Below are 13,605 nucleotides of genomic sequence, written 5' to 3' on the forward strand. Positions count from 1 at the left end.
CCAAGAACAAAGATCTCTCTGATGAAAATTCCAAAACATTAAAGAAATAGAAGTCATTTAAAAATGGAAAAATCTTCCATGTTCATGGATTGGAAGAATCAATATCTTCAAAATGCCCATATTACCAAAAGAAATTTATAGGCTCAATGTAATGCCAGTCAAAATACCAAAAACGTTCTCTGCAGATCTAGAAAAAAATGATGCTAAAATTCACATAGAAACACAAGAGACCTTGAATAGTTAAAGCAATACTAAACAACAAAAACGAAGCTGGAGAGGCCAGCACTGTTGCATAGCATATAAAGCCACTGCCTGCAGTGCTGGCATCCCATACAGGCACTGGTTCAAGACCCGGATGCTCTACTTCTGATCCAGCTTTCTGCTAAACAGTGGAAGATGGCCCAAGCACTTGAGCTCCTGCATCCACATGGGAGACCTGGAAGAAGCTCCTGGCTCCCAGCTTCAGATCAGGGCAGCTTCAGGCTTTGTGGCCTCTTGGGGAGTGAACCAGCAGGTGGAAGACTTCCCTCTCTCTGCCTCTGCCTCTCTGCAACTCTGCCTTTCAAACAAATGTTTAAAAAAAAAAGCTGGAGGCATCACAATACCAGACCTACAGGGCAGTTATTATCAAAACAGCATAATACTGGCACAAATACAGACATGTATACCAATGGAGCAGAATAGAAGCCCAGAAATAAACCCATGTATCTACAACCAACTTCTCTTTGACAAAGGAGCAAAAATCAATTCCTTGAGCCAAGACAGTCTCTTCAACAAATGGTGTTGAGAAAACTGGATCTCCACATGCAGAAGAATGAAGCAAGACCCCTATCTCACACCTTACACAAAAATCCACTCAAAATGGATCAGAGACCTAAATCTATGACATGAAACCATCAAATTACTAGAGAAGACCACAGAACCCTACAAGACACTGGCACAGGGAAGGACTTCTGGGAAAAGAACCCAGAAGCACAGGCAATCAAAGCCAAAATTAACAAGCGAGATTACATCAAACTGAGAAGCTTTTGCACTGCAAAAGAAACATTCAGCAAAGTGAAGAGGCAATCAACAGAATGGGAGAAATTATTTGTAAACTATGCAACTGATAGAGGATTAATAACCAGAATATATAAAGCGATCAAGAAACTCCACAACAAAACAAACAACCCAGTGAAGAGATGGGCAAAGGACTTAAACAGGCATTTTTCAAAAAAAGAAATCCAAATGCCCAGACACATGAAAAAACACTCAGGATCACCAGCCATCAGGAAAATGCAAATCAAAGCCATAATGAGGTTTCACCTCTCCCCAGTTAGAATGGCTTTCATACAGAAATCAACAAATGCTGGTGAGGATATTGGGGGAAAGGTACACTAATCCACTGTTGGTGGGAATGTAAACTGGTAAAGCCACTGTGGAAAACAGTACGGAGATACCTCAGAAAGCTGAATATGGACCTACCCTATGACCCAGCCATCCCACTCCTGGGAATTTACCCAAAGGAAGTGAAATCATCATATAAAAGAATGATCTGTACCTCCATGTTCATTTTAGCTTAATTCACAATAGCTAAGATATGGAATCAACCCAACCCATCAACTGAAGATTGGATAAGGAAATGATGAGATCTATACACCATGAAATACTATACAGCAGTGATAAATGAAATCCGGTCGTTTACAACAAAATACATGAAACTGGAAAACATCACAGATAGTGGAATGAGCCAGCCCTGAAAGCACAAATGCCATATGTTCTCCTTGACTTGTGATAACTAATAGAATACCTAAAAGCTAACTTATGGAAGTGAAATTGACACTTTGAGAAGCAATGACTTTGAACAGCCCTTGTCTTGACTGTTGAGAAAGTTTTTTTTCCATACTATTTGTTGAACTCTTAACAGAATTAATTATATGTGTATAAAGTTAATTGAAAATAGATCTTAGTAAAAAATAAGAATGGGAATAGGAGGAAGAGGAGGAAGAGGGGTGGGAGAGTGAGTTGGAGGGTGGGTATTGTTGGAAGAATCACCATGTTCCTAAAGTTGTAATTATGAAGTGTATGAAGTTTATATTCCTTAGATAAAAGTTTCTGGGGGAATAAATAAAAGGTGGAAGAGAGGGGAGCGTCCCCAGGCTCCATCCTCAACCAAGTGACCCTGCTACCCCAGGGTCTCACCACACACTTGTTTTTTTTTTTAATATTTATTTGAAAGGCAGAGTTATAGAGAGGCAGAGAGAGAAGGAGGAGGGGGGGGGGTCTTCCATCCACTGGTTCACTCCCCAAATGGCCACAATGCCAGAGCTGTGCCAATCTGAAGCTGGGAGCCAGGAGCTCAGGAACTTGGGCCATCCTCTACCGCTTTCCCAGGCCATAGCAGAGAGTGGGATCAGAAGAAGAGCACCCAGGATGCTGGCGTTGCAGGCTGATGCTTTACCCGCCACACCACAGCAATGGCCCTGCCCACCCCTTATTAAACGGTCCAACCACTGAGCTCTGGCTTTGTGTCACGACTGAAACCGGGAGCCAGGAACTCAATCCGAGTCTCAGAAATGGGTGGCAGGAACCAACTACTTGAGCCATCACCTGCTGCCTCCCAAGGTTGGTGACTTGTATTTTGATGACCCATCACAGGAAGTCAGGTGTGGAACTTTCCACTCGGGGCATCGTGTCAGCACTCAGAATGTTTTCGAGTTGGGAACGTTTTGGGTTTTGAATGTTCAGATTAGCGATGCTCATCTTATACCTCCACCAAACTTAGCTGAGTTAGCAGCAGTAGCAGCAGCAGCAATCCTTCCTCATGGAGGAAGACTTTGTAGCACAGACAAGGGCATGCAGGACCACTGGGGAAGGATGAGCTATCTCATTAGGACTCTGGTCCTTTCTTGTCCCCACTCTTCAGACAGAGGCACTGGCAGCATCTCAGGGGACACAGAACTATGGTAACCCTGAATAGGCATCACGACCCTTCAGTTAGGTAACTCCCACACCTGTTGGCCAGCCGGATGCTTTGCGGCTGCCTTTCACTCAGATTTCCCCCAGGTGTTGACCCAAAATGCTTGATGGAGCTATTATGAGGCTCCCATGGCATCAAAGCTTCCCCCTCGATGAGGTCAGAGGTCAGCTGCTGCCGTGAAGTCAGACTTCCAGGACCCCGCCCAGCCCACCTGGATCCCATTCCATGTCCATGACCCGTGGACGATCTGCTCAGAGTGCATCTGCCAGGTGGCGCCCCTGCGGGCTTCTCTCCCACTGGGCTCCTCCTAAGACATGCTTCCCATGCAGAGGGCATAGAGGGGACTCCTGGCTGCCTGGCTCGATACCTGCAAACCTGGGCCCCCTCCAGGGCAGAGCATCAGGCACACAGCCCAGAGAGGAGGAGCCACGCTGGCGATGGGCAGGACACAGGGTCTGCAGCACAGGGCCTGGCAGGAAAAGGTGCTCAGAACACCTCTCTAAGACCGCTACCGCAGAGCCCCGCCTGAACCTACTGCCAGCTAGCCCGCAGCATGGAAGGGAGAAGCCAGGCTTGCCTTGCGAAAGATGTGCCCCCACCCCGACACCCCACCTCGTGATTGGCTAGACTACCACATGGTTGGCAGGTGGGGAGAGGTGGCCCTGCCTCCCCCACCCCTGCTGTGCAGAGAACGTGCGGCCTCAGGACACGACCTAGGTCGCAGGCGAACTTCAGCATTTGGTCAAGGTCCCTCACAAATCCACACTGGCTGGGAAACTGAAAAAGGCCCTTCTGGATGGGATGCTTCCTGTGGCCTTCCACGGGCACCTATTCCAGCCCCCGGTTTCCTAGACCTGAGTGGTCCTGTGTTCCCTCCTCGTCAGCCCACTTCTGGCCTCCAGTCTTCCACTCACAGAAAGGGCTGGCTGGGTGGGCATCGGTGCAGTGGTTAGGGCTCCACTTGGGACACCCCCGGCTCTGCTTCCGATTCAGCTTCCTGCTAATGCTCACTCAAGGGAGCAGCAGGTGATGGCTCAAGTGCTTGGGAGACTGGGATTGGGTTCCAGGCTCCTGGTTTCAACCTGGCCCAGCTTTGCTTGTTGTGGGCATTTGAGGAGTGAGCTGGAGGATGAGTCTCTCTCTGCCTTTTAAATAAGATGAAAATAAATATTTTTAAGAAACAGGAATGTCACTGAGTGTCTTAATGAGCACAAATTTGGGAAGTATCTGAGGTCAGACAGGCGGCTAGGACTGGGTAGGAGGTGCAAGCACGGATGTGGCAAGCAGAGGAAGCTTTTTTTTTTTTAGAAGCTTGCTTGTGAACAGGAGGATGGAGCCTGGAAAGAAGTTAGAAACCGAGAACCAAGCCATCTGTCCTCACGCTCAGCCTGGACACAGGGAGGTGAAACCACTCCTTTCCACATGTTAACCTGACGATGCTGTTCCACTGTCTGCCTTTGCCTTTCCAGACTCTTCTTCCAAGCAAACTTGGGAGACACCTCCTCAAGGTCCCCTCCAGTCTTCAGTGGACAGAATCCACAGTCCTAGCTATTGCATCCTGACTGTTACCCAGTCATAAATCCCCACAGTGGCATGCCCACCTGAAACCAAGCTTCCAGCACCTTCTGAACTTGGGTCCCCAACGCCGAGACACGGCCCAAGCTCTGTTGTCCTCCCCTACAGGTACGCGGCAGTAAACTCAACTTTGTCCTAGCAGCAGGTAGGCTAGTAACACTAGTAGAAGAGGGGGAGATGCGTGAGTGTGGACAGGTGCGTAGCGATCGCAGCAGGGGAGTGAAGTGTTCTCACCTGACAGCTAGGGCTTTCCCTTTAAGCAACAGGTAAGGCTCATCCAAATGGGATAAGGGAAAGAGGCACTTAGCCTAGTGGTTAAGATACCACATTCCATGATTTCATTCACAGCTTTGCTCTTCGACTCCAGTTTTCTGCTATTGCAGACCCTGGGAGGCAGCGACAATGGCTGCCTCTGGATTCTTGCCACTCTCTTGGGAGACCTAGAGACCTAGATTACATTCCAAGCCCCTGGCTCCAGCCCTGGCCCAGCCCAGGCCATTGCAGGCATTTGGAGAGTGAACCAGCTGATGGGAGCTCTGCCCCTCAACTCAGTGGAAAACCTGTTAGGAAAATAATTTGCCTTTCCCACTTTGAAGCTGGATGGGATGGGGAGTGAGGCTCAGCAGGTTCCTCGCTTCCAGCCCAGAACCACAAACACACATGCTGGCTGCCGCAGGCCCCTGGGTTCAACTCTGGAGGAGGAGGGAGACGATGCTTAAGAGGGGAGATTCAGGGTTGCTCCACCAACACCCGCCACACCTTGGGACAGGGTGGAATTCATGGTGTAGTTTGAGCCTCCCACCAGCCTGAGAGTCCCCAGGCATCCCATCACATCAAGCCTGGTACCCCCAGGGTACTCACAGCCCTGCGGCCTTCTGAGGAAGCCTCCCCTGGGCCACGGCGGCCCTTGCCACTGGGCCCTGGGGCTGTGTCAAGGGGCCAGAGCAGTATCATGTTCTCAAAAGTAGTGTCTCGTCTAAATCCCGCCCCCTTCCTGAGCGAAGGCCCGCAGGGCTCCCCTGGCATGGAGCAGCCCTCTCTCGTCTCAGGCCTGGGCCTTGAGGCAGGGGTGCAGGTGCATCCGTGCGAGCTCACACACAGGCACAGGGAGGGGACACTCAGTGGCTTCCCGCATGTGCCCCATCCCACTGACCTCACACACACACACACACACAGGCTGCCTGTAGAACCCACCTCCTCCAGAGGTAGCACGGACCTGGTTGGACTCCAGCGCCCTCAGCCCGAGCTTCTGCTGTTGGGGTAATAATTCTCTGTTGCCGGTAGGTCACCATGAGGCTACCGGGGTTGGTGAGACAAGCCTGGGGTGACCAGGGGATCCGCCATGCTGCCCCATCACGCCACCGGAAGGTGAAGGCGCTTGGTGAGAACTGGCCCCTCCCAGGCGTGCTCACCTGGGACAGCTTTATTTCGTTTTGTCTGAAGATTTGATGAGGGAGGAGGGGCACCTGCATCTAAGGCCAAGGTCATGCAGCACAGCTCTTGCAGTTAGTCAAAAGAAGCAGGAAAAGGATTATTGAAGAAAGCTCAGCTCACAGACCACTGTTTTTCAGGTGTTTAAAAACACACAGGGCCAGTGTTGGCCTTAGTGGATAAAAGCCGCTACCTACAATGCCAGCATCCCATATGGGAGTTGGTCTGCTCCACTTCTGATCCAGCTCCCTGCTAATGTGCCTGGGAAAGCATCAGAAGATGGTCCAAGTGCTTGGGCCCACGTAGGAAACCCAGAAGAAGCTCCTGGCTCCTGGCTTCAGAACACCCCAGCCCTGGCCATTTCAGCCATTTTTGGAGTGAACCAGCTGATGGAAGATCTCTCTCTTTCTCTAACTCTGCCTTTCAAATAAAAAAAATCTTTTTAATAAAGTTTGCTAAGAATAAAGGGCTGAGAGATACAAAAGAACAAGTGCCAAGTGAGGCACTGATAAGAGTACTTAGAGTCCGGTTCCGTGGCTCACTAGGCTAATCCTTTGCCTGCGGCACCGACACCCCAGGTTCTAGTCCCAGTCGGGGCGCCGGAGTCTGTTCCGGTTGCTCCTCTTCAAGTCTAGCTCTCTGCTGTGGCCCAGGAGTGCAGTGGATGATGGCCCAAGTGCTTAGGCCCTGCACCCATGTGGGAGACCAGGACCTGGCTCCTAGCTTCAGATTGGCGCAGCGCGCTGGCCGCAATGCGCCAGCCGTAGCGGCCACTTGGGGGTTAAACCAATGGGAAAGGAAGACCTTTCTCTCTGTCTCTCTCTCTCTCTCTCACTGTCTAACTCTGCCTGGGAAAAAAATAAAAAGTACTTAGAACATGTAAATCCATGGACACAATGAGGAACAGTGGGGGCTGGCACTGTGGTGTGTTGGGTAAGACCACTACCTGCAACCCACCTGTAACACAGGCATTCCATAAGGGCAGTGGTTCGAGTCCTGACTCTTCCACTTCTGATCCAGCTCCCTGCTAATATGCTTAGGAAAGCAGTGGAGGATGGTCCATGTACTTAGGCCCCTGTATCCATGTGGGAGACCCAGATTAAGTCCTGGCTCCTGGTTTCAGCCTGGCCCAGCTCTGGCTGTTGTGGCCCTCTGGGGAGTGAACCAGAAGATGGAAGACCTCTCTCTCTCTCTCTCTCTCTCTCTCTCTCTCTGAATTTCAAAATAAACAAATCTTTTAAAAATGAGTAAAACTGGCTCCCAAGCACTAGGGAAGGAAGAAATAAAGGGAGCTATTATTTGGTGGGTACGGGCTCCTCTTTGTTGTGCAGAGAAGGTTCTGGAAGGGATGGTGGTGATGGTTGCACACATTGTGAATGTCCTGAACATCACTTAAAAACTGGTGGATTTCATGTTGAGTGTATTTTACCACAATTAAGAAAACAAAAGCTAAAGGGCTAAGCAGGCCAGAGAAGCTGTGTAGGGGAACAAGAGGCCAGGGACAGGATGGGGCCCAGCTGGGGACAGGGCCTCCAGCATGCAAGGCTGTGGTGCAGGCGCCTCGTGGTTCTTCCATAGCTGTGCATAGCTCAGCCCCACATGTGCTCCCCTGATGTCATTTGGAATAGAGGGCCGCGTGGTTGCCCAGCTGGCACGTCCCACTGAGTCCACCCCAGCACCAGCCAGTTCCTTCCTGCCCAGTGCACATCCTCCCTTGTCTTCTGGTGGCTGCCTGGTGACTGAGGGAGGGACCCACGCAGTCGGCTGCCTCCCCTCTCGGGAGTGGCAGCCAAGAAGACAAGGCTGCCCCTCACTAATGCTGTGGCAACCATAAGGTATGAACTCTGCAAGATCCACAGCATATTTTTTTTTCATTTTTATTTACTTATTCCAAAGGGAGGGAGAGGGAGAGAGGGAGGGAGAGAGGAAGGGAGGGAGGGAGGGAGGGAGAGAGAATATCTCCCATCTGCTGGCTTACTCCCCAGATGACTGCAATAGCAGGGGCTGAGCCAAGCTGAAGCCAGGTCCCAGGAACTCCATCTGGGTCTCCCACACGGGCGGCAGAGATCTAAGTGTTGGAGCCACCTCCCAGGGTGCACATTAAAGGGAAGCTGGAATTGGAAGTGGAGCCAGAACTCAAACACAGGCACTTGGTATGGGATGCAGGCTTCCCAAGCGCTGTCGTCACTACTGCTCGGAAAGCCTGCCCCAGGCAGGAGCATCTCCCAGAAGTCCCTCTGCTCTGCTTCTCTTATCCCTTTCTCTGTGTCTGACATCTGCTGCCACAAGATGCTGTAGTCCAAACCACCCCCAAGTCTTAGGCTTGCAAACTAACAGCTGTTCATTATTTCTCGTGACTCTAGGGGTTGGCTGGGCGGCTCCGCCAACCCGAATCAAGCTCAGCTGACCTCTACCATGCTCACTTAGGTGTCCACAGTCAGTTGAGGGCTGGTCGGTCTAGGGTGGCCTCAGCTGGAATGACTTAGCTCTGCTCCACATGGGCCGTATCCTTCAGCAGGATAGAGCGGGCTTGTTCTCGCAATGATAGCTGTCAAAGAGAAGTTGCCCTGGAAAGAGTTAAACAGGCAAGGAAAACCTTATTCAAGACTATGTCCCCAGGGCTGGGGCCAGTGCTGTGGCTCAGCAGGTCAAGCCGCTGTCTGCAGGGCCAACATCCCATGGGGGCACCAGTTTGAGTCGCGGCTGTTCCATTTATGATCCAACTCCCTGCTCATGTGCCTGGGAAATCAGTGGAGGATGACCTAAGTCCTTGGGCCCCTGCACCCATGTGGGAGACCCAGAAGAAGCTCCTGCCTCCTGGCTTCAGTCTGGCCCAACCCTGGCCATCTGGGGAGTGAACCAGCAGACGGAAGACATCTCTCATTCTGACTTCCAAATAAATAAAATAAATTGTTTTTTAAAAAGAGACTATTGCAACAGTGGAAAGAAATGGAGCTCAATTCTTGACACGACAGAAGCAGCTGGGAATTTATAGCTAATGAGCAGGTGAAGGAGTTGGTCAATGGATGGAAATTCAGAAGAGAAACTTGGTTAGGCATCAAGGTCAGGGGGTTTTTGCTAAGCGGGCTTGGCAGAATTTTTGCTGATCTGGGCTCTGCAGGCCAAGGACAGGAAGGACATGAGCAAGAAGAGGGTGCACAGAAGTCTGTCCATAGCTGGGTTAGGGGAGGTATCTGATACAGCCACGGAGACGCTGCACCCCACGTCAGAGTGCCTGGGTTTGAGGCTGCCTCGCACCTGCTTCTAATCCCAGCTTCCTACTAAAGGCAGGTGACGGCTCAAGTAGCGGGGTCCCTGCCACCCACAAAGGAGACCTGGATTGAATTCCATTTCCTGGCTTCAGTCTGGCCCTGCCTCAGCTGTTGTGGGTACCTGAGGGAGTGAGCCCATAGATGGGAGACCTCTGTCTCTCTACTTTTCCAATAAAGTGGAAGAAACAAATAAATACAATAATGCTGGGTTAAGTAGTCAATCCTTGTGGAAGCAGAAGTCCAAGAGAACCAGTGGAATGAACAAAGATTCTGAGGGCCTAGACTCAAAACTGGCAGCATGGCTCTCACCGCACCTCCTGGCCAAGAGAGTCACAAGGCCAGCCCACTCCAAGCATGGGAAAATGGCTCCCTCGCTCTGCAGATGGCATAGCCACAGGGAAGGGTGGAAACTCCCTCTTCCCAGTCACTGCCCTACTTTCTGCACTGGAAGACACCCCCACCACCTGAGGCCCTTGGGTAGAACCTAAAGCCCCCACACTCCCTGTATGCAGACTCACTGGCCGTGCATGGAGGGTTTACCTGTGCTGGAAGGGGCCAGGATTGGACCAGGCAAGCTGTTAGTCCCTCCTGCAGTGGGCCACTCCACCAGTGTTTGGTGCGTGAGGAAAGCAGGACACGAATGGAGAACTGAGATCATTTGCCGCGGCAGCGCGAGAGCCTGGGCTGGAACCCAGGCGGCCCGGTGAGAACCCCGGTCACTCCACTTCTACTGGGCACGCACATCCACCGGCCCAAAGCCAGCGGTGCCTGGATGGGGTCTCCTGGCTACCAAGGGCTCCCACTGCTCTTCCGGAGGTGCCGTCAGAGTGCTGGCTGTGGGGACAAAGGCCTCGCCTTTGCCGGGCCTTTCACATCCCAGCGGGGAATAAATGGCCCAAGTGTTCCTCTTGGCTTCGGCAATGAGATTTTGCCCTCGGCTGCCGGGGGTTGGGCAGTGCTTTCAGACCCCTCGCCGGTGGCTCCCGACAGGCCTGTGTGCAGTGTGGGTTTGACCAAGGGCCAGCCCCCCCAGCCAGGCCACCGCAAACTCAGCTCACAGAAGGAGCAAAGAATGCCCTGTTCATGGGGCCGGGCCCATGCCCGGCTCTGAAGTGCTTCCAGACACAGAGGGCCTTGTGCAAGTCTCGGAGGCTCGGCCTTCCCGGTGCTTCGCTGCTCTGTTCTGGGGGCCCCCGAGTCCTCTGGTGGGCAGCCAGTGCCCCAGAGTGGGCAGCTGAGCGGGGCTGTCTCTGGGGGTCATGGCTCCTTGTGTCTGTTCAGAACTCAGTGACCTGGCAAGGGGGAGGGGGGAAGGGGACCACCCAGCCCATGGAAGGGCACCAGGGCGGACTGGTTTGGAAAATGACTTCGGAAGCTTGGCTCTGTAGGGGGTGGCCTGGGGGAGGGTTCTGTGCTGGCAGGGACTCAGAGGCCTGTATCTCTAAAAAAAATATTTATTTTCATTTTATTTGAAAGGCAGGCACACACAGAGATCTCCCATCCACTGGTTCACCCTAAATGCCTACAACAGCCAGGGCTGGGCCAGGCTGAAGCCAGGAGCCAGGAGCTGACTCCATCCAGGCTCTCTGATGCGGGTAGCACAAGCAGCTGGGCCATCTTCCCTGCCTTCCTGAGTGCATTAGCAGGGAGCTGGATCTGAAGTGGAGGAGCCGAGACTCGAACCAAGCACTCAGATAGAGGATGCTGGAGTCCCGAGCCATGACTGCTGGCCTAAGTGAGTGCCGACAGAGGAGCACCACTCTGATCAGCTTTGGAGTTCTGTATTGCTGGGGGTGGTGGTGGTGCAAGAGCGGGCTCGTGCCCTAAGGAAGTCTCAACCCAGAAGCCCAGAGCAACAGGGTTTATAAAGGCAAGAACCACAATGGGGGGGTGGGGGGAGCAGGGAATACATAGTTACTAGGGTCAGGGTGACCTCAGGCCTGTGTGAAACTAGTATCAATCACAATCTCAACAACACCAATTACAATCTTAACCTACAGCATATGGGAAACTAATACCAATTACAATCTTGACATCACCTATTACAATCTTAACAATTCCAATTACAGTCTTGACATTGATCCAGGTAGCAGCTTGAATCATATGTGCCCTTTCTCTCTGTCTCTCTCTCTCACTGTCTAACTCTACCTGTCCAAAAAAAAAAAGAATCATATGCGGGACATAGCCAAATTACAATCGTAAAATTAATCCAGGTGCAGCCTGCCAGTTCTTAAGCTCGAGTGATCATGCTAGTTTCTATTATGTTCTGCCAAGGAGGGATGCAGTGTCCTGTTACTGTCTGAGTTGTTTTTTTTGGTTTTTTTTTTTTTTTTTTTTTTTTTTTGAGAGGCAGAGTGGACAGTGAGAGAGAGAGACTGAGAGAAAGGTCTTCCTTTTGCCGTTGGTTCACCCTCCAATGGCCGCTGCTGCCAGCGCGCTGCAGCCAGTGCTCCACGCTGATCCAAAGGCAGGAGCCAGGTGCTTCCCCTGGTCTCCCATGGGGTTCAGGGCCCAAGCACTTGGGCCATCCTCCACTGCACTCCTGGGCCATAGCAGAGAGCTGGCCTGGAAGAGGGGCAACCAGGATAGAATCCGGCGCCCCAACCGGGACTAGAACCTGGTGTGCCGGCGCCGCAAGGCGGAGGATTAGCCTATTGAGCCGCAGCGCCGGCCACTATCTGAGTTTTACACCATGGTTACTTTCAGACCATAGTTTCACGGCGCGGGGTGCTCTCTCAAGATGGAGTCTTGGGTGCTCTAAAATGGAGTCCCTACTGTCAAGGTGCCACTTCAACTTAACCAGGTATGCTACAATGCCGCCCCTCCCCCACTCCAGGGCTCACCTTCAAGGCATCCACTAGGAGTCTTGCATGAAGAGTGGGGCTGTGACACAGGGGAAGCACCTGCACTATGCCTGGTGCATGCTGGGAGCTCACACACAGTACTTCCAATCCCTACACTCAGATCACGTCCCTGCCAGTCTCCTCCCCTGGGCACGACCTGACCTGCAAAGGGCAGACCACTGAGGGAGACCGGGGGCAGGGAGCGCATGATGGGAGGGCTCCCTTCAGTCCTCACACTCCCTCTAAGTAGCCAAGGACCTTGGGGAGGCTCCTCCCCTCCTCCATCAGACTCCTCCATCAGACTCCTCCATCAGACTCCTTGTGAGGATCAAGTGCAATGGTTGCATAAGCCAAGCACGGGGAGCAGCAGCGTGCTGTGCGGCTCAGTGCAGGCCACCAGCTGTCCAGCCCACCTCCCTGCCCACACTGCCTCAGGCACTCTTCCCGTGCCTCACACCCTGAGCCCAACCACAAGGCACACTGGGTCTGCGTGCACACTGTGGGTCTCTGGCCTATGAGGCAGCCCATGGCCCACACATGGCGGGTTTATCACAAGACTGGCCCAGCCTCCTCCCTGAACCAATGAGGAGACGGGGCAGCACATTCCACTGTGGGGACCCACAACATCACCCTGTGTCCTCCAAAGCAGTTCTCACTTAGCCGTTCTTCACCTGGACTCCGTAACTCTTAGAGATCCGATAGACCTCCTGGAGGGCAAATCCCTGCAAGCCGTGTGCACGCATGCGTGTGCATGTGCGTGCGTGTGTGTGTGTGTGTAGAGATTCCTTACCTTCCATCAGATCTCCAGAAGCACCTATTGTTCTCCCCTTTCTTTGCTCCTCAGAAGCATCCACGTGGCTCTGACGTGTCATTATTTTCTTGTTCAGTGTCCGTCTCCACCACTTGAAAGGAAGCTCCAGGGCTTGTCTGGTTCATGATCCTAAAACAGGGCTGGGCGCACAGATTCTCAGTATCTTGTGAATGAATGAATGAGTCAACGAGGGCCTTTGACCTCACAGCCAAGGACTGTGGTTCTGCCCTGCAAGTGGGTCTGGGCCAGTCCTGCAGTCTGCAGGGTCCTCCTCCCAGGGACGCTTCTGGGCTGAGGTCAGTGGAGCAGAGCTAGGGTTCCTGGAGTGAAGAGCCCAGCCTGGACCTGCCCGAGAAGAGCGGCATTCAGGGGCCTCAGAGCACAGCACATTCACCCCAGCACCTTCCAGTGAAGGCAGGAGGGCTGGGGTCCCTGCTGGTTCCCACTGCTGGGTAACATCTGGCCCCCAACTTAGATCTGCTTAAAACACTTCTTCTGTATCTCATGATGTCACAGACATGACCTTCATTACTCAGCTGAGGGATGTTTCTTCCCCACGTGGCAGTGCTGGGGGTCACCTGATGGTGTTCGGCTGGCAGGGGGCTGGTCCAGAGGGCTGGTCCGAGCTCAGCGGGCTCCTCCAGCCCCTGGGCTCTGCAACAATATGGCAGCACAGGGCTCCCGGAGGCTGCCCCAGGAGAACGAGACCCAGCC

This window comes from Lepus europaeus, chromosome 9 (assembly GCF_033115175.1).
Source record: "Lepus europaeus isolate LE1 chromosome 9, mLepTim1.pri, whole genome shotgun sequence".
Taxonomy (NCBI): domain Eukaryota; kingdom Metazoa; phylum Chordata; class Mammalia; order Lagomorpha; family Leporidae; genus Lepus; species Lepus europaeus.